Genomic DNA, 25,269 nt, shown 5'->3' with positions numbered 1-25,269 from the left:
AAGGGTTTCGGCCCGAAACGATGCCTATTTCCTTCTCTCCATAGATGCTGCTGCACCCGCTGAGTTTCTCCAGCATTTTTGTGTACCTTTGATTTTCCAGCATCTGCAGTTCCTTCTTAAACACTAGTGATGGGAGTCGACAGATCTTCAAGGAAAATTAAGGTATTTGCTCTCACTGTCTGAGATGCCGTGTGTACTGAGAAAGTTAAAAGTCTCTGTTGAATGTGTTCATCTATTGCAGCGCAGCCTCATTGCTACTTCCCTGGGCAACCGTCCAAGCCTTGGGAAATCCATGCTGGGGATGTTAAGTTTCAACCTAAGAAAAACAGTTCAATAACACCTCATTATCGCCTCCTCAGGACATTAATTACAGAAAGGCAGCAGTGTACATTGCTGGCATCCAGAGACCAGAATCATTGATCAGAAGGCACGGGTTCAAATCCCACAGCTGCCAGAACATGTTTTTGTAGTTTAGCTTATTTTAGTTTAGTATAGTTTATTATCACACGTGCAATGAAAAGATTTTGTTGTGTGCTAACCAGTCAGCGGAAAGACGATGCATGCTCACAATCGAGCCGCCCACAGTGTGCAGATACAGGATAAAGGGACATAATGTGAATAACGTTTAGTGCAAGATAAAGTCCAGTAACGTCCGATCAAAGATAGTCTATAGGGCCTGTCCCACTGCCATTTTTTCGGCGACTGCCGGCGTCTTAAAAGTGTCACCAAAAGATTTTGAGCATTTCAAAAATCCAGCGGCGACAAAAAAAATGTTGCGACACATGAAAAAACTCCGCGCCTCATACGTCATCACGCCGCGTCACGCCACGTCACGCCGCATCACGCCGCAAATTTTTCGGTGAGCTGATACGCCAGTCAATGATGCCGGCAGTCGCCGGAAAAATCTCCGTGGGACAGGCCCTTAAGGAACTCCAATATGATAGATAGTAGCTCAGAACTGCTCTCTAGATGTTGGGAGGATGGCTCTGTGGAAGAAACTGTCCCTGAATTTGGAGTTTAGTTTAGTTTAGAGATACGGTATGGATTGCGACCTTCTGTTCACCATGCCCAAGCCGACCATAGATCACCCGTTCGCACTAGCTCCAAGTTGTCGCACTTTCGCATCCACCCACTACGAACTAGGGGCGATTTACAGAGACCAATTAACCTACAAACCCACGCGTCTTTGGGATTTGGGCGGGAAACCAGAGCACCCGGAGGAAACCCACGTGGTCACAGGGAGCACACAAAACTCCTCACCCGAGGTCAGAATCGAACCTGGGTCTCGGGTGTTATGAGGCAGCGTCTCTTCCTGCTGCACCGACACAAAGTTAAGTGAATCTGGAATAAAATCCAAGCATTGGGAATGGTGACCCCAACCAGTCATGGACCTCTGTGAAAACATACTTGGATCACTCATGTACTTCAGGAAAAACCTTAATCAGTCTGCCCACGATGTGACTCCAGACCAACCAACATGGTTGACTCTTTTCATCTCTTTACCATTGTTAATCACACCCCCCCCTCTACAATTATCAAGCCAATTTCTGATCCAATTTGCAAAACTGTCCTGGATTCCTTGAACGTCTACTTTTTGGACTAGTCTGCCATTTGTCGAAGACATTACTGAAGTCCATGTGCACTACTTCAACTACACTAACCTCATCGGCACCCTTAGTTAGCTCTTTGAAAAAGTCAGTTGTTAATCAGATGGCATATTCCTTTAACAGAGCCATGCTGACTATCCTTGCCAGTTCTTGCCTCTCCATATACAGATTAATCCTGTCCCTCAGAACTTTGTATCTCTTAATGATATGCTGAGGTTTTATGAGGCGCTGGTCAGACTGCCTTTGGAGTATTGTGAGCAATTCTGGGTCCCATTTCTGAGGAAGGGTGTGCTGGTGCTGGAGAGAGTCCAGAGGAGGTTTACGAGAATGATCCCAGGAATGAGTGAGTTAACATATGATGCGTTAACATATGATGGCCTGTACTCGCTGGAGTTTAGAAGGATGAGGGGGGGGGGGGGGAACCTTATTGAAACTTACCGAATAGTGTAAGGCCTGGATAGAGTGGATGTGGAGAGGATGTTTCCACAAGTGGGAGAGTCAAGGACCAGAGGTCATAGCCTCAGAACTAAAGTACGTTGCTTTAGGAAGGAGATGAGGAGGAATTTCTAATAGACAATGGGTGTAGGAGTAGGCTATTTGGCCCTTCGAGCCAGCACCGCCATTCAATGTGATCATGGCTGATCATCCACAATCAGTACTCCGTTCCTGCCTTTTCCCCATATCCCTTGACTCCGCTATTTTTAAGAGCTCTATCTAACTCTCTCTTAAGAATTGGACTCCACTGCCTTCTGAGGCAGAGAATTCCATAGATTCACAACTATCTGGGTGAAAAAGTGTTTCCTCATCACCATTCTAAATGGTTTGCCCCTTATTCTTAAACTGTGGCACACAAAATTGCTGGAGAAACTGGAGACGCAGCAGCATCTATGGAGCGAAGGAAATAGGCGACGTTTCGGGCCGAAACCCTTCAGACTGTGGCCCCTGGTTCAGGACTCCCCCAACATCGGGAACATTTCCTGCCTCCAGCGTGTCCAATTCCCTTAATAATCTTATGGGTCGCCGACCTTGAGAATCTCAGGTTACTGAAATAATTAACTTTTCTCTCTCAGTGCTGCCTACTCAGCTGAATGTTCACATGGAAAGTCTGAAATAAGACAGGATGTACAATCTGAACTATTCTTCTTCTGCTCTACAAGTGCTGATAATTATTTACACAGAAGTTGGAGAAGCTGTTCTATTTAGACGAAGCATTTAACGTATCGACATGGATGAAATATTTCTCTAAGGTACACAGAAATGCTGGAGAAACTCAGCGGGTGCAGCAGCATCTATGGAGCGAAGGAAAAAGGCAACGTTTCGGGTCGAAACCCGATAGGTCATTAACAGGTGGAATTAAAATTTAATGTAATTAGCAAAAGAGCAAGAAGGGAAGAGGAGGAGAGGCTTGTTTACTGGGGACGTGTTAGTTGGCTGGGAGGGTGATTGAAGTGAATTAAATTAGCTTAAGGTGCCAATGACAAAGGGGAAAGAAAGGAAGAGTGGGAAAGAACTGCAGATTTAAACCAGCATCTGCAGCTCTTTCCCACACAAAGAACTACAGATGTTGGTTTACATCGAAGATAGACACAAACTGCTGGAATAACTCAGCGGGTCAGGCAGCATCTCTTGAGAAAAGGAATAGGGGCGGGTTGAGACTGAAGAAGGGTCTCGACCCGAAACATCACTAATTCCTTTTCTCCAGAGATGCTGCCTGACCCGCAGAGTTGCTCTAGATTTTTGTGTCCAACTTTGGAATGTAGGGGACAATGGGAAAACTGGTCAATTCTTTTTTGGGTCGGGACACTTCTTCAGACTGAAAGTGTGTGTGTGTGTGTGGTGGCGGGGGGGAGGAGGGGGGGCGGGGTACTGGAGGTAGTAAAAGGCCAAAACAAATCATGGCATGCACTGGATGACTAAGAAAGGTTGGAGCCCATAATGGGCCATTGTTGGCTGGGGAAAGAGGTGATAAAGAAGAGATACAGGGATGCGAACAGTAACACTAGTAGGACAACTAGTGTAGGGGAGGAGGAGGGGGGGGGGAGGGGGTGAGAGGGACTATGTAGGGTGACTCAAACATCGGCCAGTCCTTTTCTCCAGAGATGTTGTTGGAGCCGATGAGTTACTCCAGCCCTTTATGTATATCTTTGATATAAACCCGCAACTGCAGTTCCTTGTTTCTAGATTTTGTCTGTTCCACACGACTGGTTTTCAACAACGTAGCTGCAGGGATAACAGATGCATTTGCAATAAGCTTCCGAACTGTCACCAGATCTGGAACAGATTTGAAAGTAACAAATCCAGGTCGAGAGAGAGGACAAATATTGTAGATCAATCAATCTGTCTTCAGATGCAAAGTGCTCAAATCCATAATTAATGATGGGCTAACAGGACACATACTCGCCCACACCAACCAACATGTCCCATACATACCAATCCCACCTCCCTGCATTTGGCCCATATCCCTCCCTATCCATGTGCCTGTCCTGGAGTGTGGGAGGAAACCGAAGATCTCGGAGAAAATCCACGCGGTCACGTGGAGAACGTACAAACTGTACGTAGAGCTGGCAGCAACTCTACCGCTATGTCGCCGTTTACTGGTGCCCTCCCCTAATTCCCCATTTACTGGTGCCCTCCCCTAATTCCCCATTTACTGGTGCCCTCCCCTAATTCCCCATTTACTGGTGCCCTCCCCTAATTCCCCAGTTACTGGTGCCCTCCCCTAATTCCCCATTTACTGGTGCCCTCCCCTAATTCCCCATTTACTGGTGCCCTCCCCTAATTCCCCATTTACTGGTGCCCTCCCCTAATTCCCCATTTACTGGTGCCCTCCCCTAATTCCCCATTTACTGGTGCCCTCCCCTAATTCCCCAGTTACTGGTGCCCTCCCCTAATTCCCCAGTTACTGGTGCCCTCCCCTAATTCCCCAGTTACTGGTGCCCTCCCCTAATTCCCCAGTTACTGGTGCCCTCCCCCCAATTCACCATTTACTGGTGCCCTCCCCTAATTCACCATTTACTGGTGCCCTCCCCTAATTCACCATTTACTGATGTATCCCATATGCTTTGGGACTCCCATATGCTCGTGGTCCTGAGCCTTAGGGAGGTTGAGGAGGCTTGGACTATTCCTTGAATTTTATCTTTTATAAAATCACAAGGGGAATGACTAAGAGATGCACATATGATAAAAGAATGGATTGTCCGGGCTTGTATTCACTGGAGTTTAGAAGGATGAGAGGATATCTTGTTGAAACATAAAATTCTTAGTGGATTGGACAGGCTACAGTAGATGCAGGGGAAATGTTCCCCATGTTGGGGGAGTCCAGAAGCAGGGGTCACAGTTTAAGAATATGGGGTAGTCAATTTAGGACTGAGATGACAAAAAACGTTTTCACCCAGAGATTTACCCCTCGGGCTCCTAATAAATCTTTCTCCCGCTCACCTTAAACCTATGTCCTCTGGTTCTCGATTCCCCTACTCTGGGCAAAAGATTCTGTGCGTTTAACTGATCTATTCTTCTCATAATTTTGTGTACCTCTGTAAGATCATGCCTCATCCTCCTGTGCTCCAAGGAATAGAGCCCCAGCCAGCTCAACCTCTCCCTGTAGCTATAGCCCTGGCAACATCCTTGTGAATCCTCTCTGCACCATTTCCAGCTTGATGCACAAAATTGGGCTGTGGGACATAGGCTCAAATAGCAAGAGCCATTTCTGTCAAAGACAGTATAAAAATGAGAGGGTAGACGAAAATACTGGAGAAACTCAGCGGGTGAGAAAGCACCCATGGAGCGAGGGAAATAGGCAACGTTTCGGGTCGAGACCCTTCTTCATTCAGACTGATATCAGTTCAGTTTAGCTTTAGTTTTGTTTACTGCCACGTGTAACGAGGTAGGGTGAAAAGCTTTTGTTGCGTGCTATCCAGTCAGCAGGAAGACAACACATGATTACAATCGAGCCATTTACTGTGTGTAGATACATGATAAGGGAATAACGTTTAATGCAAGGTAAAGCTAGTAAAGTCCGTTCAAGGACTTGGGTCACCAAAGAGGTAGTAGATATTAGTTCAGCACTGCTCTCTGGTTGTGGTAAGAGCCACAACGCATGCAAACCGCTATTTCAACAGATGAATAGCTGGACGCACAGACACCTATTAATTTGTAATGCAATGCATGTTTACCGACGTTCGCAAACATAGTTTTCTGCGTGTGTGTTGCTCAACAATTTCCAGTGCAACTGCAGCAATTTGACAGCTGGCAGTGGCATGCAAGGCTTGAACGTCGGCCCATGTTTCCACAGTATCGCAGGCCAAGGTAAGGATCATGACCCTGAGGGTGTGTTGTTTGTAGTGATGCCATGTACATGCTCACCACGGCAGTGCTGGGGTCCAAAGCCCACTTGCTCTGCCGCGACGAACTGGTTGACAACAGGGCTGATTCTTAGCAGGATGAGTTGTGTAGATTTGCAAACAAGAGTGTTTCTATCCCTCAGGTTGGCCCACTGAGCGTTATTCCCTCACCATGTGTCTGTACACTGTAAAACGGCTCGATTGTAATCATGTGTTGTCTTTCTGCTGACTGAATAGCACGCAACAAAAGCTTAAAGGGCCTGTCCCACGAGCATGTGACGTGCATGCGGCAAGCGCGACCAAACCGGAAGCGGGGGCCGCACGGAGGTCGAGTGAGTGACGTGAAGTTCGAGCGAAGTCCGCGGGAAGTACGCGCGTGACGTACGGCGTCAAGACGTGCGTATGGCGTTGAGACGCTGCGCACGCCCGTCTAGGCGGTGAGTACGGTGTCGAGGCGGCTGCGGGCCGGCAGGCCGTTGCCGTGCGGAATTTTTGAACAGGTCAGTTTTTCGGAGCCCCGCGCGATGTCGGGACCAGCTCCGCACAACTCCATACGGCTCTGGCGATCGAAGTGGGACCGACCATACGGCTCAAGCGACCACGTTAGGTCACGCATGCCGCATGGAGGCGCATGCTCGTGGGACAGACTCTTTACACTGCACCTCGGTACACGTGACAATAAACTAAACTGAACAGACAAAAAGGGCCGTGGAGCCAAGGATGGATGACGTTTTGGGTCATATCCTTGCTTATAAACGCAATGCCTTCTTCACTACTTTATCCACCTGTGTGGTCATTTTCAGGGAGCTATGATCGGTATCCCAAGGACCCTACGTACATCAATGCTTCCAAGGTCCCTGCTGTAGTTTAGTTTAGAGATACAGCGTGGAAACAGGCCCTTTGGCCCACCGAGATTGCACCGACCAGCGATCCTCGCACACTAACACTATCCTACACACAACTAGGGACAATTTACATTTATACAAAGCTAATTAACCTGCAAACCTGTACGTCTTTGGAATGTGGGAGGAAATCGAAGATCTCGGAGAAAACCCACGCAGTCACAGGGAGAACGTACAAACTCTGTACAGACAGCACTTGGATATTTTTAAGGCAGAGATGGATTCTTAATTAGTACAGGTGTCAGCGGTTATGGGGAGAAGGCCGGAGTTAGGAGGGAGAGATAGATCAGCCATGATTGAATAACGGAGTAGACTTGATGAGCCGAATGGCCTAAATCTACTCCTGTTCCTTATGACCTTAATTAACCTTATGACCCGTAGTCGGGATTGAACCCGGGTCTCGGGCTCTGTAAGCGCTGTAAGGCAGCAGCTCTACCGCTGCGCCACTGTGCCACCCTGCTGTTCACTGAGTATGTCCTGCCAATATTAGACATCCCAAAATGCATCACCTTGCGCTCTGCCCAACATTCCTGCTGATCTCTGTCCCGCTGTATTCTTTGAGACCGTTCTTGAAAATGGAAACAACATTGGAAGTGGCACGGTGACGCAGCGGTAGAGTTGCTGCCTCACAGCGCCAGAGACCCGGGTTCCATCCTGACGACGGGTGCTGTCTGTACGGAGTTTGTACGTTCTTCTTGTCACCCGGTGCTCCTGATTCCTCCCACACTCCAAAGGCGTACATGTTTGTAGGTTACTTGTCTTTGGTAATTGTAAAATTGTTCCTACTGTGTCGGATGGTGCTAGTGTACGGAGCTGGTCGGCGCGGACTCGGCGGTTGTAAAGGGCCTGTTTTCCACCTTTATCTCTAAACCAAACTAAAATTAACTAACCTCCACTCTTCCAGTGCCTCACAGCCACTTCAATAAGCATAGACGGATACAGTCCTAAACCAGGCAAAGGTGATTTGTATGGATAGGCAAAAAGGTCATTCATTGCTGCAAGAAAATTTTCCCGGGAATGAGTGGGTTAACATATGATGAGCGTTTAACGGCACTGGGCCTGTACTCGCTGGAGTTTAGGAGAATGAAAAAGAACCTCATTGAAACTTACCGAATAGTGAAAGGCCTGGGTAGAGTGGATGTGGAGAGGATGTTTCCACTAGTGGGAGAGTCGAGGACCAGAGGTCATAGCCTCAGAATTAAAGGACGTTCCTTTAGGAAGGAGATGACGAGAAATTTCTTTAGTCAGAGGGTGGTGAATCTGTGGAATTTATTGCCACAGAGGCTATGGAGGTCGTCAATTTATAAGGCAGAGATTGATAGATTCTTGATTAGTACGGGTGTCAGGGGTTATGGGGAGAAAACAGTGGACTGGGGTTAAGAGGGAGAGATAGTTCAGCCATGATTGAATGGCGGAGTAGACTTGATGGGCCAAATGGCCTAATTCTACTCCTATCACATGACCTTATGACCTTATGATTGTGGACTTTGAAGACTGGTTAGAATGTGAAGCTTGCTTCCATATGGAGAGGTGAATGTGTACAGTAGGCACTAATGGAGTGCCCCAGTGTGTCGGAAGGAACTGCAGATGTTGGTTTACACCAATGATAGATACCGAAAATGCAGGAATAACTCAGCGGGTCAGGCAGCATCTCTGGAGAAAAGGAATAGGTGACGTTTTGTGTCGAGACACTTCTTCAGACTGAGAGTCAGGGGAGAGGGAAACTAGAGATATGATAAAGGTACAAAGAACAAACGAATGAGAGATGCAAAAGGATAAATCAAAGGCAGTAAAATAGGGTGGCACGGTGGCGCAGCGGTAGAGTTGCACCGCCATTCAATATGATCATGGCTGATCATCCAACTCAGTATCCTGTACCTGCCTTCTCTCCATACCCCCTGATCCCTTTAGCCACAAGGGCCACATCTAACTCCTTCTTAAATATAGCCAATGAACTGGCCTCAACTACCTTCTGTGGCAGAGAATTCCAGAGATTCACCACTCTCTGTGTGAAAAATGTTTTTATCATCTCGGTCCTAAAAGATTTCCCCCTTATCCTTAAACTGTGACTCCTTGTTCTGGACTTCCCCAACATCGGGAACAATCTTCCTGCATCTCGCCTGTCCAACCCCTTAAGCAGTTTGTAAGTTTCTATAAGATCCCCCCTCAATCTTCTAAATTCTAGCGAGTACAAGCTGAGTCTATCCAGAAAGTCCTGACATCCCAGGAATCAGTCTGGTGAACCTTCTCTGTACTCCCTCTATTGGACAGGGTGTGACACATTGTTTGTAACTGCAACTTCAAAGGACTTTAAAATTGGTAATTAGTGAACACAATTTTTCCATTGTCAGGGAGTTTGCTATGGGACTCGAGGTACATACCGTGTCCTTGAGGATACTGGACTCGTGCAGTTTGTCTGTTGGTGGATAATTCACGCTGTTTTATGTCAATGAATAGAAAATCATCGGTTGCTTTTGGATATTAATGTCTCACTGTTTATTTGTGATTACTGTAATCATTTGGTACAGTTCTGCGAAACATTTGCACTGTAAATGTCAACGTAACCAAATTGCCATATGATTATTTAACTGGAGGGGAACTTAAGATCAAGATGACTTATGACGTAAAATGAAGGGTGTGACACATTGTTTGTAACTGCAACTTCAAAAGACCATTTAGTGCCCTGGAGTCAAACAGCACAAAAACAGGACCTTTGACCCTACTTGCCCTACTTGCCCTTGCCGATCAAACTGCCTCATCCATGCTAGTCCCACCAGCACCGTGGCGCAGCGATAGAGTTGCTACCCTACATCGCCAGAGACCCAGGTTCGATCCTGACTACGGGTGCTCTCAGTACGGAGTTTGTACGTTCTCCCCGTGACCGTGTGGGTTTTCTCCGGATGCTCCGGTTTCCTCTCACATTCCAAAGACGTGTAGGTTTGTAGGTTAATTGGCTGCTGTAAATTGCCCCTTGTGGATAGGATAGAACTAGTGTAGGGGTGTACGTTGGCCACCGCGGACTCGGTGGGCCGAAAGGCATTTCCACACTCTATCTCTAAACTAACCTAACCTAACCTAACCTAAACTGAACTGAACTAAACTAAACCAAACTAAAGTAGACTAAACAAAATGCTTTGCCCACATCTAGTCCACATCCCTTTAAATCTTTCTTACTTTGAACTTAAAACAGAATGCTCCACAAGAGTTTGTACAAATTTAAGATATTGAATCATTTATCAGGCGACACTAGTGGGACATGTTGGCTGGCGTGGGCATGTTGGGATGAAGGGCTTCATTCCACACTGTATCACTCTATGACACTATCTGTGCAAAAGTTCATGGAGATATTTACTGTGATCAAATTTCAACCATTTCACAAGAATCACTGCTCATCTCAAATCTACTCACAGAATGTGACCACCACTAACAAGATAATGCCTCGATTGCTCAATCCATTCACCATTGAATATGATGGTGTGCTGCCACCTTGGACTGTCCATGTTGATGTGGGAAAGGATATGAGGAGGGAAATTCTTTAACCAGAGTGTGGTGAATCTGTGCGTGTGGAGTGTGGAATTCATTGCCACAGACGGCTGTGGAGATATCGGGTATTTTTAAAACGGAGATTTAACGTTTTTTAGTTGCTGCCTTACAGCGCCAGAGACCCAGGTTCGATCCTGACCACGGGTGCTTGTCTGTACGGAGTTTGCACGTTCTCCCCATGACCCCCATGGAGTTTTCTCCGTGATCTTCGGTTTCCTCCCACACTACAAAGACATACAGGTTTGTAGGCTAATTGGCTTGGTGTAAATGTAAAATTGTCCCTTGTGTGTGTAGGGTAGTGTTAATGTGCGGGGATCGCTGGACGGTGCGGACTCGGTGGGCCGAAGGGCCTGTTTCAGATCTGTATCATCTCTAAACTAAACTAAACTAAACTAATTTGCTTCCTTTCGAATGCTTCGTTGAACTTGGTAAAATTATAGCAATGTCACTGACTGTTAGGTTGTTAACTAAATCTGTCTCATTACATGTTTATACAGTGCATTCAGAAAGTAGTCAGACCCCTTCACTTTTTCCACATTTTGTTACATTACAGCCTTATTTTAAAATGGATTAAATTCTTCTTTTTTAATCATCAGTCTACACACAATACCCCAGAATGAAGAAGCGAAAACAGGTGTTCAGAAATTTTACCAGAGTTCTTGTACACAACTTTCACCAGGGTGTCAAGATTCCCTTTCTTTCTTAATTCCACCTCTTGGCTCTCCAGTAGTGATCGCCTTTCAATAAATCCCTTTGTAGCATTGAGATATCTTTAGTACTTAATCTTCTTCTTCTCTGTCATCAGTTGACTTAATAAATTTTAGTTTAGTTTAGTTTAGAGATATCGCGTGAAAACAGGCCCTTCAGCCCACCGAGCCCATGCCGGCCAGAGATCCCCGTACATTAGTTCTATCCTACACACTAGGGGCAATTTACAGAAGCTAATTAGCCTACAGAACTTGTACGTCTTTGGAATATGGGGGGAGACCGGAGCGCCTGGAGAAAACCCACGCATTTCACGGGGAGAACGTACAAACTCCGTACAGGCAGCACCCGTAGTCAGGATTGAACCCGGGTCTCTCCTGCTCCAAGCCAGCAACTCTACCCCTGCGCCACTGTGCCGCTCATAATGTACAATAATAATGTACGAGCATTGGAAAATAGAAGGAATAAGCCACCAGGACCCTAGCCCCTCCAGCTCTCCCCACAAATGAATATGATCATGGTTGACAGAACACGTTCTATGTTCTATTGGTCATGATCGTATTGAATGGTGGGGAAGGCTGGTGAGGATGATCAATGCTGACATCAACCCCACTTCTGTATCACTTCCCATAACCATCAATTCTGTTGTTTTGAGCCGTACAGCACAGGAACAGGCCATTCGGCCCACAACATCCATGCACAACACAACGTCAGGTTAATCAAACCCCTCTGCCTGCACATGACCAAGATCCCTCAAATTCCCAAGCAATCCATGTGCCTATCTAAAAGCTTCTTAAATGCCTCCAGTGAATCTGCCTCCACCACCACCCCTAGCAGCAACCTTTAGGCATCCAATGTTCTCTTTGTAACAAAACCTTGTCCCACATATCTCCTTTAAACTTTGCCTCTTTCATTTTAAAGCTTTGGCCTCTGGTCTTTGGCATTTCCACCCTTGGAAAATGGTTCTGATCTATGCTCTATCTATGCTCCTATGCTAAAATCATAATTTTATATATTCCTTGATTTTTTTCAAGTATTTATCTATCTCTACCATATATATCGAGTGGCCTGGCCTTCAGGAACTTTGGGTGGATGGTATAGGATTGAATGGCGGTGCAGGCTCGAAGGGCCGAATGGCCTACTCCTGCACCTATTTTCTATGTTTGATGTTTCTATAGTTGTAGAGAGTGATGAAGAGTCATAGAGTAATATAGTGTGGAAACAGGCCCTTTTTCCCAACTTCCCACACCGACCAACATGTCCCACCTGCCTGTGTTTGGCCAGTATCCATCTACACCTGTCTTATCCATGTACCATGAATGATTCTTAGATTTATCAAACATTTTGATGAGGTTTGATTATATGTATTTTTCCCAAATGATTAATTATTTCCTCCGTGGTTATTGATTCCGACATCTTTCCCTCAAAGACGATAAACTACCCAGCCAATTGCTCCCTGCTTTCTGTCTTCCCCCCTTTGCGAACAAGGTGGCCGTATACTCTGTTTCCAAACCTCTTGGACCCTCCTGGGATGTAGCAAGTTCAGAAACATTTCAAATCAGTGTGAGATGAATACGATAGTCAGATGCCAGGCCCGACCAGCTGGTCTCAGCAAGACCAAAGGCAAATGGTGGAGCCTGCGAAATCAGACTGAAGATAACACAGCAATACAGTCAGATCCAATTATTTCACATTCTCGTTATAAGCAGAAGACATCATGCAAAGCCTGTACAGACCCACCATTGTTCAGCATCGAGACAGTGGAGCCAAACACGGCTAAACGCAAAACGCTTTGTTTATACCTGCATCATCTTTATATCATAAGACCTCATTTTAATTTGCCTTTAGGTATCGTTTCAGGTCTGGACTGTCAACTGATTATCTTCTAGGTATTTTAATATAAAGCAGCCTAGTTCAACCCACTCACCCACTGATGCAGACGTACACAATGGGGAACTTATCGCTCCTTTCTAAAAGAAGCACGGCAAGTTATAAATGTACAGTGCCGTACCAGCAGAACGTTAACAGTGTCATTTCTCATCAATAACGTCATTCTATTTCAACTTTCGGACAATTATACTTAATTTCTCTTGCAGACATTGCGGAAGTGATGGTTCTCAGTGAGAACCAGTCTTTGATATGCCATAGGCTTTCATTTTACTGATGTTGGTTGCTGCTAGGCCTCTAGACTAGGTCTCCCTAATAGCCCATTAAACACAGGTACAGCACAAGAACAGGCCCTTCAGCCCACCATGTCTGTTCTGAACATGACCTCGCGGGTTTTTTCCGGGTGCTCCGGTTTCCTCACACATTCCAGAGAAGTGTAGGTTTGTCGGTTAATTGGCTTCTGTAAATTGCCCCAAGTGTGTAGGATAGAACTAGTGTACGGGTAATAGTTGGTCAGTGCGGACTCAGTGGGCCAAAGGGCCTGTTTCCATGCTGTATCTCTAAACCAAACTAAACTAAATTAAACTGACCTTTTCTTCTTCTTCTTAGGCCCCTATCGGTCGGTCTTATCTGCCATGGGTGTCTCCAGGATTGGAGGACGCCTCTGCGTGACTTTGTTTAACGTGGGGAGACTGGTGCACAGACAGCCACCTTGACAGATCTGGGTCAGGATCCAAGTGGCATGGAATCCAAGATGACCGGAGACCCTTTTCTGCTGCAGCCTTCATCCGCCTTCCCAGCCGTTGTGACTCTCCACTAAAGTCAGCCATCGTCCTCCGCCTGTTCCACCGTTGAGGTCTTGGTTGGAACTAAACTAAACTACACTACATTACACTACACTACACTAAACTAAACTAAACTAAACTAAACTAAACTAAACTAAACTAAACTAAACTAAACATCTGCCCAGGTCTGGCCCATAGGGACGACAGATGGCACAATGGGCTAAGTGTTCGGCTGGCGACCGGAAGGTAGCCGGTTCGAATCCCGCTTGGAGTGCATACTGTCGTTGTGTCCTTGGGCAAGGCACTTCACCCACCTTTGCCTGTGTGTGAATGTGTGTGAATGTGTGTGAGTGAATGGTGGTGGTCGGAGGGGCCGTAGGCGCAGATTGGCAGCCACGCTTCCGTCAGTCTGCCCCAGGGCAGCTGTGGCTACAGAAGTAGCTTACCACCACCGAGTGTGACTGAGGAGTGAATGAATAATGCGATGTAAAGCGCCTTGAGTATTAGAAAGGCGCTATATAAATCCCATCCATTATTATTATTATATGGCTCTAAACCTTTCTTTACTTTAAACTTCAAACAAACTTACAGGAGTTTGTACTCATTGAAAAAAATCATGATTTATCTGTGCAAAAGTCTGTTCCGAACATGATGCCAAGAGTAACTCTTATCTGCCTGCATATCATCCATATCCCTCCATTCTCTGCATATCCATATGCCCATCCAAAGGTCACCTAAATGCCACTGCTGTATCTGCTTCAGCCACCAACCTTGGCAGCATATCCCAGTCACTCACCACCCTGTGTAAAATAATTGTTCCACACATATCCTTTAAGATTGGAGAAAACAAAGAAAACATTAAAATATAAGGCAAATTATCATTAACCACTTTTTTTAGAAATGAAATATTTATTGCTTTAGTTTAGTTTAGTTTATTATTGTCACGTGTACCGAGGTACAGCGAAAATTTTTTTAGTTGCGTGCTATAAAGCCAGCGAAAAGCCTATACATGATTACAATCAAGCCGTCCACAGTGTACAGATACAGGATTAAGGGTATGACGTTTAGTGCAAGATAAAGTCCAGTATAGTCCCATTAAAGACAGTTCGAAGGTCTCCCATGAGGTAGATGGGCGGTCAGGACCGCTCTCTGGTGGTGAGAGGACAGACCAGTTGCCTGAAAACAGCTGGGAATAAACTGACCATTGAGATGTTTCCATCAGAAGAAGATAAAATGTTCAAGAAGGAACTGCAGATGCTGGAAAATCGAAGGTAGACAAAAATGCTGGAGAAACTCAGCGGGTGCAGCAGCATCCACGGAGCGAAGGAAATAAGCAACATTTCGGGCCGAAACCCTTCTTCAGACAAAGAGTCTAAAATGTAGAGACCCAGTTACATGAGAAGAGTGTCTCCAAAGTCTGACTTACCTAAAACTCTGGTGCTTCACAAGATTATATCACATCTCACATTCACACCACCACTTGGAGACTCCTGACCCCCAATGGCCTCCCATTGTAAAATACTCACCTTCATGCCAATGTCCCTTTATGGATCATCTTCGTACTTCTGTAATCTCCTCCAGTCCTCTTTTCTGACTGTGACCTTTATTTACAATGTTTCCTTCGGTTCCTGTTGTCTATTGTTCCTATTCGCAACCGTGCATCAGAGTTCTTGCTGCAGAATTCGACATAAACTCATAGAGAGTCAGGTGGAAACAGGCCCTTTGGCTCAACTTGCCCACACCAACCAACATGTCCCATCTACACTAGTCCCACCTGCCCCTTTCTGCCCTTATCCTTCCCTCCAAACCTATCCTACCCATGTGCTTGTCTAAATGATTCATAAACGTTGCGTTAATATCTGCCTCAACTACCCCCTCTGACAGCACATTGCATACACTGTGTAAATAAGTTACTCCTCAGGTTCCAATTAAATCTTTTCCCCCTCACCTTAAACCTATGTCCTCTGGTTCTCAATTCCCCTACACTGGGCAAGGGATTGTCTGTTTACCCGATCGATTCCTCACATAATCTCGTACACTGACTCTCGTGATTTTGTTCAGGATCTGAAGGAAATTTGAGCGGCACAGTGGCGCAGCGGTAGAGTTGCTGTCTTACAGCACCAGAGACCCAGGATCGATCCTGACTATGGGTGCTGTCTTTATGGAGTTTTTTTACAATCTCCCCGTGACCTGCGTGGGTTTTCTCCAGGATCTCCGGTTTCCTCCCACACTCAAAAGACGTACAGGTTTGTAGGTTCATTGGCTTGGTATATTTTGTTCTCCGTGGATTGTTACCTTGTCGTGGTGGAGAAGCTTGTGTGGTCCTGAGATCCTGAGAGCGATGCCGTCTGGAGCTATGATCCTGATAGGGTCACCTATGGCGGTCAGGTCGAGGGGGAGGTCTCTGACAAAGAGCAATCCAACCAAGACCTCAACGGTGGAACAGGCGGAGGATGATGGCTGACTTTGGTGGAGCGTCACAACGGCTGGGAAGGCGGATGAAGGCTGCAGCAGAAAAGGGTCTCCGGTCGTCTTGGATTCCATGCCACTGGATTCTGACCCAGATCTGTCAAGGACCGTGGGGCGGCCGTCTGTGCACCAGTCTCCCCACGGTTAACAAAGTCACGCACAGGCGCCCTCCATGAGAGGACAGTCATAATCGTTTCAAGTGACCGTCGATGATGACGATAAATGTAAATTGACCCTAGTGTGTTTGTAGGATAGTGTTAATGTGCGGGGATCGCTGGTTGGCGTGGACTCGGTGAGCCGAAGGGCCTGTTTCCGCGCTGTATCTTGTATCTCTAAAGGAAACTCTCCAGACTGGCAAACACAAGGCATGGTATGATTACGATACAAATCTAAAGGTTGGCTAGCCTTATTTTGTTTCGTTGAGTTTCGTTGAGTTTCGAGACACAAGGCTGGCTAAATACCTCTGAAAACCTTTGTTTTCCTTTAAATGTCAAGAGGAAATATATTCACTCACCGAAACAATTGCAGGAATCTGTTCCTTATAACTTAAATTGGATTTTTCCTATGGGCAAATGAATCATTAACACTGGCTGTCAAGGTCTGAATGTTCATGATTTGAACGCTCAGCAAAGCAACATTGAAATACCCTAACTGACCAAATTCAATAGCTTTTGCAATGCTTTTATTAATTTTGTTTTGGTTTATATTGTGGATTGTGCTATAAAAAGACTCTGGGGAGAGCATTGTGTTTTAAACAAAAGTGTTTTCAAAAGGGAAAAATAACTTAAACTGTACACTGGTTTATTTTTCTTTGAGTGATATTGAATCAGATCGGTTTTGTGCAAAATTAGCTTAATGTGGAAAAACAGGTTTGAATTTGATTACGTGCTGCATGGAAGGTCACTAACTAATGCTTCCCATAAAACCACGCTATGTGACTTATAAATCAGCAACAATGCTTTGGTTTATTTGATACAGTTATTGATTTCATATTTCCGTATCAATTGTACCTCATAATTGTTTTCAAGGTGTAGACACTATAGAACAATTGGTTGCATTAACCTTGTAACCCTTCCACGTATGAGGTTATACACATTGTAAGTGCACATACGGTCATAGAAACATAGAAACATAGAAAATAGGTGCAGGAGTAGGCCATACGGCCCTTCGAGCCTGCACCGCCATTCAATATGATCATGGCTGATCATCCAAACTCAGTATCCTGTACCTGCCTTCTCTCCATACCCCCTGGTTAGACTTTGGTTAAACCTCCCATCTGCCTTCTTTTTTCCCAGCAACAATCTGAGACGTTAACCCTTGTTTCTTTTGGCATAGATGTTTAATATTTTATTGTTTTACTTCAGATTTCCAGCACCTGCATTGTTTCTCTGGATCATCTTAAAAGAGAACCACATTATGACCTTCCAGGAAGGTCGCCAGGAAACGAGCGGGCAAGATCATCTCTGACCCCTCTCACCCTGGCCACCAACTCTTTGGTCCACTTCCCTCTGGAAGGCGACTCCGGACTGTCAAAGCCGCCACAGCCAGCTTTTTTCCCACGAGCAGTTGCTCTACTCAATAACCAAAAGTCTGTAGCCTCCTTTTGCTCTGGTATTTTATTTCATACACATGTTTAAACTATAATGTTTTATTCTTAATGTTTTAATGTTTTGTGTTTTATTCTTAATTGTTTACTGTATGTCGTGTTGTTACTTGCGAGCAGTGCACCAAGGCAAATCCCTTGTATGTGTACATGCTTGGCCGATAAACTTATTCATTCATTCAAAGAACAGAATCACAATCAAAAGACAGCCTTTCCTCAGTGTCATTTCCCAGCCTTGAAACATCTTTGGAAATCAGCGATGGAATAGAAATATCAGGAAGCCTGTGCTTTAAATATTTAGGAAAGGCCGGCCCGAGGAAGGAACGGTGCTCCCGTCGGAGTGGCCGAGCTCGGGGAGGTACGGCGTTCCCAGCCCGAGGGAGGAGCGGCGCCCAGTCGGGGCGGCCCAGCCCGAGGGAGGAGCGGCCCAGCCCGAGGGAGAAGCGGTGCCCAGTCTGGGCGGCCCAGCCCGAGGGAGAAGCGGTGCCCATGTCAGGGTGGCCCAGCCCGAGGGAGGAGCGGCGCCCAGTTGGGGCGGCCCAGCCCGAGGGAGGAGCGGCGCCCATGCCGGGGCGGCCCAGCCCGAGGGAGAAGCGGTGCCCAGTCGGGGCGGCCCAGCCCGAGGGAGAAGCGGTGCCCATGTCGGGGCGGCCTGGCGCGAGGCTGAGACGGTAACGGCACTCACGTGAGGGCGATCCGGCTCGGGGCTGGAACGGTGCTCCGGTGGCTGGAACGGTGCTCCGGCGGCGGTGGCCTGAGTCCGGGGTTCGGCCGCGGGCCAGCAGCTGCGTCAGCAGGACTGGCGGGCGGCAGCTTCGACCACCCCGGGCCGCGGTGTTTGAGCCGCGGGACAGTTGTAACATCGCCCGGGGGGTATCGCCTCAGCGCAGAGCGAGAAGAGGAGGGAAGAGACTGGAGACCAAAGACTTTTGCCTCCATCACAGTGAGGAGATGTTGGGTGGACTCACTGTGGTGGATGTTAATATGTGTTTATTGTTGTTTTTTATTGTATTGTATTGTATGTATGACTGCTTCAATTTCGTTCAGACTTCGGTCTGAATGACAATAAAGGCTATCTAATCTAATCTAATCTAACGCGTTTGCTAATAACCATATGCTGCTTCAAGTCAGTATTTCATGACTCCATTTCAGTACATATTGGCTAAAAAATACTCTTGACTCTTGATGTGCCTTAGTGAATGCAACATAGCCTGCACAAACAGACACACTTCACAAAATACTTGGTTTTTAAATATTTGCTCTTCGCATTCAAAGTTGTTTTCAGCTGAATATTGCGAATAAAAAAAGGATAAAAGTGCCAAATTTAATGCTAAATAAAGTGCAAAATTTAGAGTCATGAAATTATTTTTATTAGAAAATATTTACTATTCAGTGGGCATGTGAGAGGGGGTTAGATGGGTCACAATATGGTGCAGTTTTAGGATAATCTAACATACTGCAGATGCTGGAAATCTGAAATAAAACTGGGAAACACTCAACATCTTAGTTTAGTTTAGAGATACAGCGCGCAAACAGGCCCTTTGGCCTATCGAGTCCACACCGACAGGCGAAGCCCGTACACTAGCTCTATCCTACACACACTATGGACAATTGATAATCTTTTATTGAAGCCAATTAACCGACAAACCTGTACGTCTTTGGAGTGTGGAAACCGGAGCATCCGGGGAAAACCCACGCGGTCACAGGGAGAACGTACAAACTCCGTACGGACAAGCACCCGTAGTCAGGATCGAACTGGGGTCTCTGGCGCTGTAAGGTAGCAGCTCTACCTCTGCGCCACCGTGCCACAAGATATTTGTCCAGAAAGAAACAGAGTTAATGTCCCAGGCCGATGCTATTTGATTAGATTTGGTAAAAGTCTTGGGTGGAAAGTAGAGAAAAAGAGAAGAGGGAACATAAAATAAGTTCTATGATAGGATGGAGGATCACAATCACGTAAGTCTTGTTCATGATATTCGCCATCTTGCTGCCTATTCAACAAAGCACAATACAAGCTCAAAAGACAACAATTCATCTTCTTGAGACAAAGGAAACTGCGGGGGCTCGAAACTAAATCAAAGCACAAAATTCCGGAGGAACTCAGCGGGCCAGGCAGGATCTGTGAAGGGAATGAACGTTGTGGGTGGGGCTCTTCTTCCGACACCTTATCTTCTGGTTGGGAACCTTAGTCTTCCCTGACTCGAAACGTCACTTTCCCATGTTCTCCATAGAGGCTGCCTGACCCGCTGAGTTACGTCAGCCCCTTGTGTCCTCGTGCATAAACCAGCACCTGTATCGTGTGTAAACAGAACAACCATGTCATCTCTGGGTGCCCGCTCTACCACCCACCAAATGGAGCTCAGGGCCTGGCAGACGTTGATGCAGACAACAACCTAGCTGCTCAACACCTGGCTTGAGATCTAACTATTTCTTTGGTTTATGTTTCATTTGCAAGAGGAAGAACCAGCATCTGCATCTCCTTGTTTCAACAATAAGTTTAGCTGGTTTGGAATCAGCCATTCCAACCTTTCGACTTACATGTCCAGCATTCGCATGGTCTTTTTTTCCATGCTGGCCATTTCACCCATTTACTTGTCATCTTCGATCTACATATTTATATTTTATCATGATTAGGTCGTAGAAGCAATAGACAATAGACAATAGGTGCAGGAGTAGGCCATTTGGCCTTTCGAGCCAGCACCGCCATTCAATGTGATCATGGCTGATCATCCCCAATCAGTACCCCGTTCCTGCCTTCTCCCCATATCCCCTGACTCCGCTATTTTTAAGCCCTATCTAGCTCTCTCTTGAAAGCATCCAGAGAACCTGGCTCCACCGCCCTCTGAGGCAGAGAATTCCACAGACCGTATGAGTTTAGTTTAGTTTAGAGATATGGTGCGGAAACAGGCCCTTCGGCCCACCGAGTCCACACCGACCGGCGATCCCTGCACATTAACACTGTCCTACACACAATAGGCACAATTTACATTTATACCAGCCTGTGAACCTACAAACCTGTACGTCTCTGGAGTATGCGGAGAAACTGAAGAACGTACAAACTCCGTACAGACGGCACCCGTAATCATGATGGAACGCGGGTCTCTGGCGCTTGTACGCGGTGTAAGGCAGCAACTTTGCCGCTGAGCTGCCATGCAGCACTAATCTGGCATATCTGGCAAATCTAGATCATGCTAGGGTCAATGACCATATTGTGCCCAGGCACCTCACCAAAATGTTAGAAACTGGCAGGAAATCGGAATGTCTGTGTCTGACACTCCCATATTGATGTCTCTGCCACTACCCGGGGTTTGAAGTGAAAACTCTCAGAACCTGATCTTGCCAGGATAAAAGTTAAATGATGCGCGCGTCATTAGTACAGGTTGGATGGTGGTAAGCAGACTCACGGAGGCAACACAAAGGACTCAATGTTTGCATTGTTTAAGGCCCTGGAATTTGAAAATAAGGGCTCTTTTCATAAGTTCAAGTTCATAGGAGCAGAATTAGCTCGTCAAGTCTACTCCACCATTTCAATCATGGTTGATCTAACTTTCCCTCTCAACCCCATTCCCCTCCTCATTACCCCTGACACCCGTACCAATAAAGAATTGATTAATCGATTAAAGGGATAGAATTTAATTGTCAATCGCACCAAATTTGGAGCGGCACGGTGGCGCAGCGGTAGAGTTGCTGCCTTACAGCGCCAGAGACCCTGATTTGATCCTGACTACGGGTGCTGTCTGTATGGAGTTTGTACGTTCTCCCCTTGGCCATGTGGGTTTCCTCTGGGTTTCCTCCCACATCCCAAAGGTTTGTAGGTTGATTGGCTTCTCTTAGGCGTAAATTGTGCCCCGAAGTCAAAGTCTTTATTTGTCACATACAGCGGAAGGTGCAGTGAAATGAATTTGCCAGCAGCGATACACTTGAAAAGAACACACTATACACAATAACATTTAACACAAACATCTACCACAGCATTCTTCACCGTGATGGAAGGCACAAAGTTCACAAGGATGTAAATCACTATCCTACACAAACCCAGTTCGTTCCCTCGTGTGTCAGACGACGCGTAGCTCGCTGTTGGCTTCCGTTGTCGTCCAACATGTCGACAGAATTGGTCTCCCAACGCATCACAGAGTGCATCGTGTCGTCGTTTCCGGGGATCGCCACGAGGAGGTTTCTGTCATGATCTCCACACACCCAGTGTGTGTGTGTGGGATTGTGCTAGTATACGGGGAGATCGCTGGTCGGCATGGACAGCAGCGGAGGACAATTCACTGAGTGTATTCAAGAGAGAGTTAGATATAGCTCTTAGGGATAATGGAATCAAGGGATATGGGGAGAAAGCAGGAACGGGGAACTGATTTAGGAAGATTAGCCATGATCATATTGAATGGTGGTGCTGGCACGAAGGGCCGAATGGCCTACTCCTGCACCTATTTTCTATGTCTATGAAACCGGAGCACCCGGCGAAAACCATCACTGTCACGTGCAAACTCCGTACAGACAGCACCTGTAGTCAGGACCGAACACGGGTCTCTGGCACTGTGAGGCAGCAACTCTACCGCTGTGCCACTGAGATTGAACTTTGATGGGAGGTTGTTTCCCTGGGTTATCCTGTACAGTTTTGGAATGTAAAACCACTGCTCCATGATGGTTGAGAATGCATGAAAAGCCACTCAAACTAATTTGGTGAATAGCCACAGTTTTTCAGCCCATTTTTAATTTAATGCATTGAAGATGTATCCCAAATCCATTAGCTAGGCTGACTGAGCAAGTCACCAACCTTTTGTAGAAAGCATCTCAATGGTGAGAGGATATTTGTTCTTGGGGGAGAATCTAAAACCATGGGTCACTGTTTAAATATAAAGAAGACAAAGTGTTTCTGTTTTCACTCTGAAGGTCATGAGACTTTGTAACTCTTACTTCAGTTTACTCCAGTTTAGAAATACAGCCTGGAAACAAGTCTGTCAACCCACTGAGTCCATGCCGACCATCGATCACCCGTTCACACTAGTTCTTCCCCTTTCACATCCACTCACTGCATGCTTGGCCAATTTTACAGAGGCCAATATTACAATTTTACTATAGGTGCTGTCTGTACGGAGTTTGTACCTTCTCTCCGTGACCTTCGTGGGTTCACTCCGGGAGCTCGGGTTTCCTTCCGCACTCCAGAGATGTACAGGTTTGTAGGTTGACGCCAAAGCTGGAGTAACTCAACAGGTCAGACACCATCTCTGGAGAAAAGGAATTGGTAACGTTTTGGGTTGAGACCCTTCTTCAGACTGAGAGTCAGGGGAAAAGGAAACGAGAGATGTAGACGGTGATATAGAGAGATAGAGAACAAACTAGACTAAGTGGGACCCGTTGGGTCCCTGCCACATGGGAGGCCTGGTCCTCCAACGCAACCCGTTCCCCAACGCAATATTTCACCACTCACCCGTTCCCCCAACGTAACCAAACACCCAACGTCCATGAGGGTCAGGAAGTATCACCGATGCAGTCATCAATGTAACAGAGATAGAGTTCGGGGATAGGGCCAGTGTACGCCTGGACTGCAGATGCTGCTTTACAAAAGAAAGACACAAAGTGCCAGAGTATCTCAGCAGGTCAGGCAGCATTTCTGGAGAACAAGGATAGGTGACTGCAGGAGATCGAGTCTCATGATCAAACATTACTTAGCGGCAATAGAATGCCAAACCAGAAGGAGCCCAAAAACAGGACAGGGACATGTGGTTTCAATGTCTTCTCCCAGATATTGGGATGGAAATAAAGCAATGAATTTGGTGAGATGGAATTGCGGATGTTGGTTTATACTGGCGATAGACACAAAATGTTGGAGTAACTCAATGGGACAGGCAGCATCTCGGGAGAAGGAATGGGTGACGTGAGATTGTCAACTCACAGGCCAACTGCTTGCTCTGAATGCGAAGCATCTTATACTTTCCACCATGGCCTCATTTTACAAAGTTGTTGCCCTGCCCACCTTCCAAACCAGACAGGAGGAAAGTGGTTTCAATGTCAGGTATCACGTCGCATTATCGTGCAAAGTCTAAGCCTACCTCAGTGAGCATGGCCTGCCTTTAAATACTTAATGTTTGTTACAATACAAGGTGATTAATTATTGAACGAGTCGGGGCCAGATTCCCAATGATCACAAAGGAAAGGATTTCAAGCTGTTATTGCAGCAGGATTTGAGGCATTTTAAACTTTAAACATTAAAGCTCACATGAAAGGCAGTGTCTCGACCCGAATTGTCACCCTTTTCTCCAGAGATGCTGCCTGTCCCGCTGAGTTACTCCAGCTCTTTGTGTCTATCTAAACTAATTTGGTCTTGACTTATCGAGCCACCACATGCTGTTCACTGTCTGTCCCTTGAAACTCTGTTATCCATCGGAAAGAACTGTATTGAATGAATGAATGATTGAATGAATGATTGCCTGTTCCCACTGCGATAAGTGAACTCCTCTGTTGTGAAATGCGGCCTCACACATCCACCAGGACTGCTTTGATATTCGCCATCAATATGCCATGATATTTATTAGGCATGGTGGCACAGTGGTAGAGTTGCTGCCTTACAGAGCGTGCAGCGCCGGAGACCAGGGTTCGATCCCTACTATGGGTGCTGTCTGTACGGAATTTGCACGTTCTCTCCGTGACTTGCGTGGTTTTTCTCCAAGATCTTCGGTTTCCTCCCACACTCCAAAGATGTACAGGTTTGTAGGTTAATTGGCTTAGTATAAATGTAAATTGTCCCTAGTGTGTGTAGGATAGTATTAATATGCAGGGATCACTGGTCGGTGCGGACTCGGTTAGGCCGAAGGGCCTTATTCCACGCTCTATCTCTAAACTAAACTAAACTAAACTAAGGTAGATTCCTGACTGGTAGGGGTGTAGAGGGTTATGGGGAGAAGGCAGGAGAATGGGGTTAAGAGGGAAAGATAGATCAACCATGATTGAATGGTGGAGTAGACTTGATGGACCAAATGGCCTAATTCTGCTCCTATTCCTTATGAATTTATGAATTTTGCCCATGGAATTATAGAAGGTGATGATCTTAAGGTCATGTGACAGGAGCAGAATTAGGCCAGTCAGGCCATCAAATCTACCCTGCCATTCAATCATGGCTGATCTATCTCTCCCTCTTAACCCCATTCTCCTGCCTTCGCCCCATAACCTCTGACACCCGTACTAATTAAGAATCTATCTATCTCTGCCTTAAAAATATCCACTGAATTGGCCTCCACAGCCTTCTGTGGCAAAGAATTCCACAGATTCACCACCCTCTGCTTAAAGAAATTCCTCCTCATCTCCTTCTCAAAGGAACGTCCTTTAATTCTGAGGCTATGACCTCTAGTCCTAGACTCTCCCACTAGTGGAAATATTGTCTCCCCATTCATCATTCGATAAAATTTTAATGGGGTACCCCCT

This window comes from Amblyraja radiata, chromosome 14 (assembly GCF_010909765.2).
Source record: "Amblyraja radiata isolate CabotCenter1 chromosome 14, sAmbRad1.1.pri, whole genome shotgun sequence".
Lineage (NCBI taxonomy): Eukaryota > Metazoa > Chordata > Chondrichthyes > Rajiformes > Rajidae > Amblyraja > Amblyraja radiata.
The sequence above is the reverse complement of the archived record's forward strand: the minus strand, read 5'-3'. Positions refer to the sequence as shown.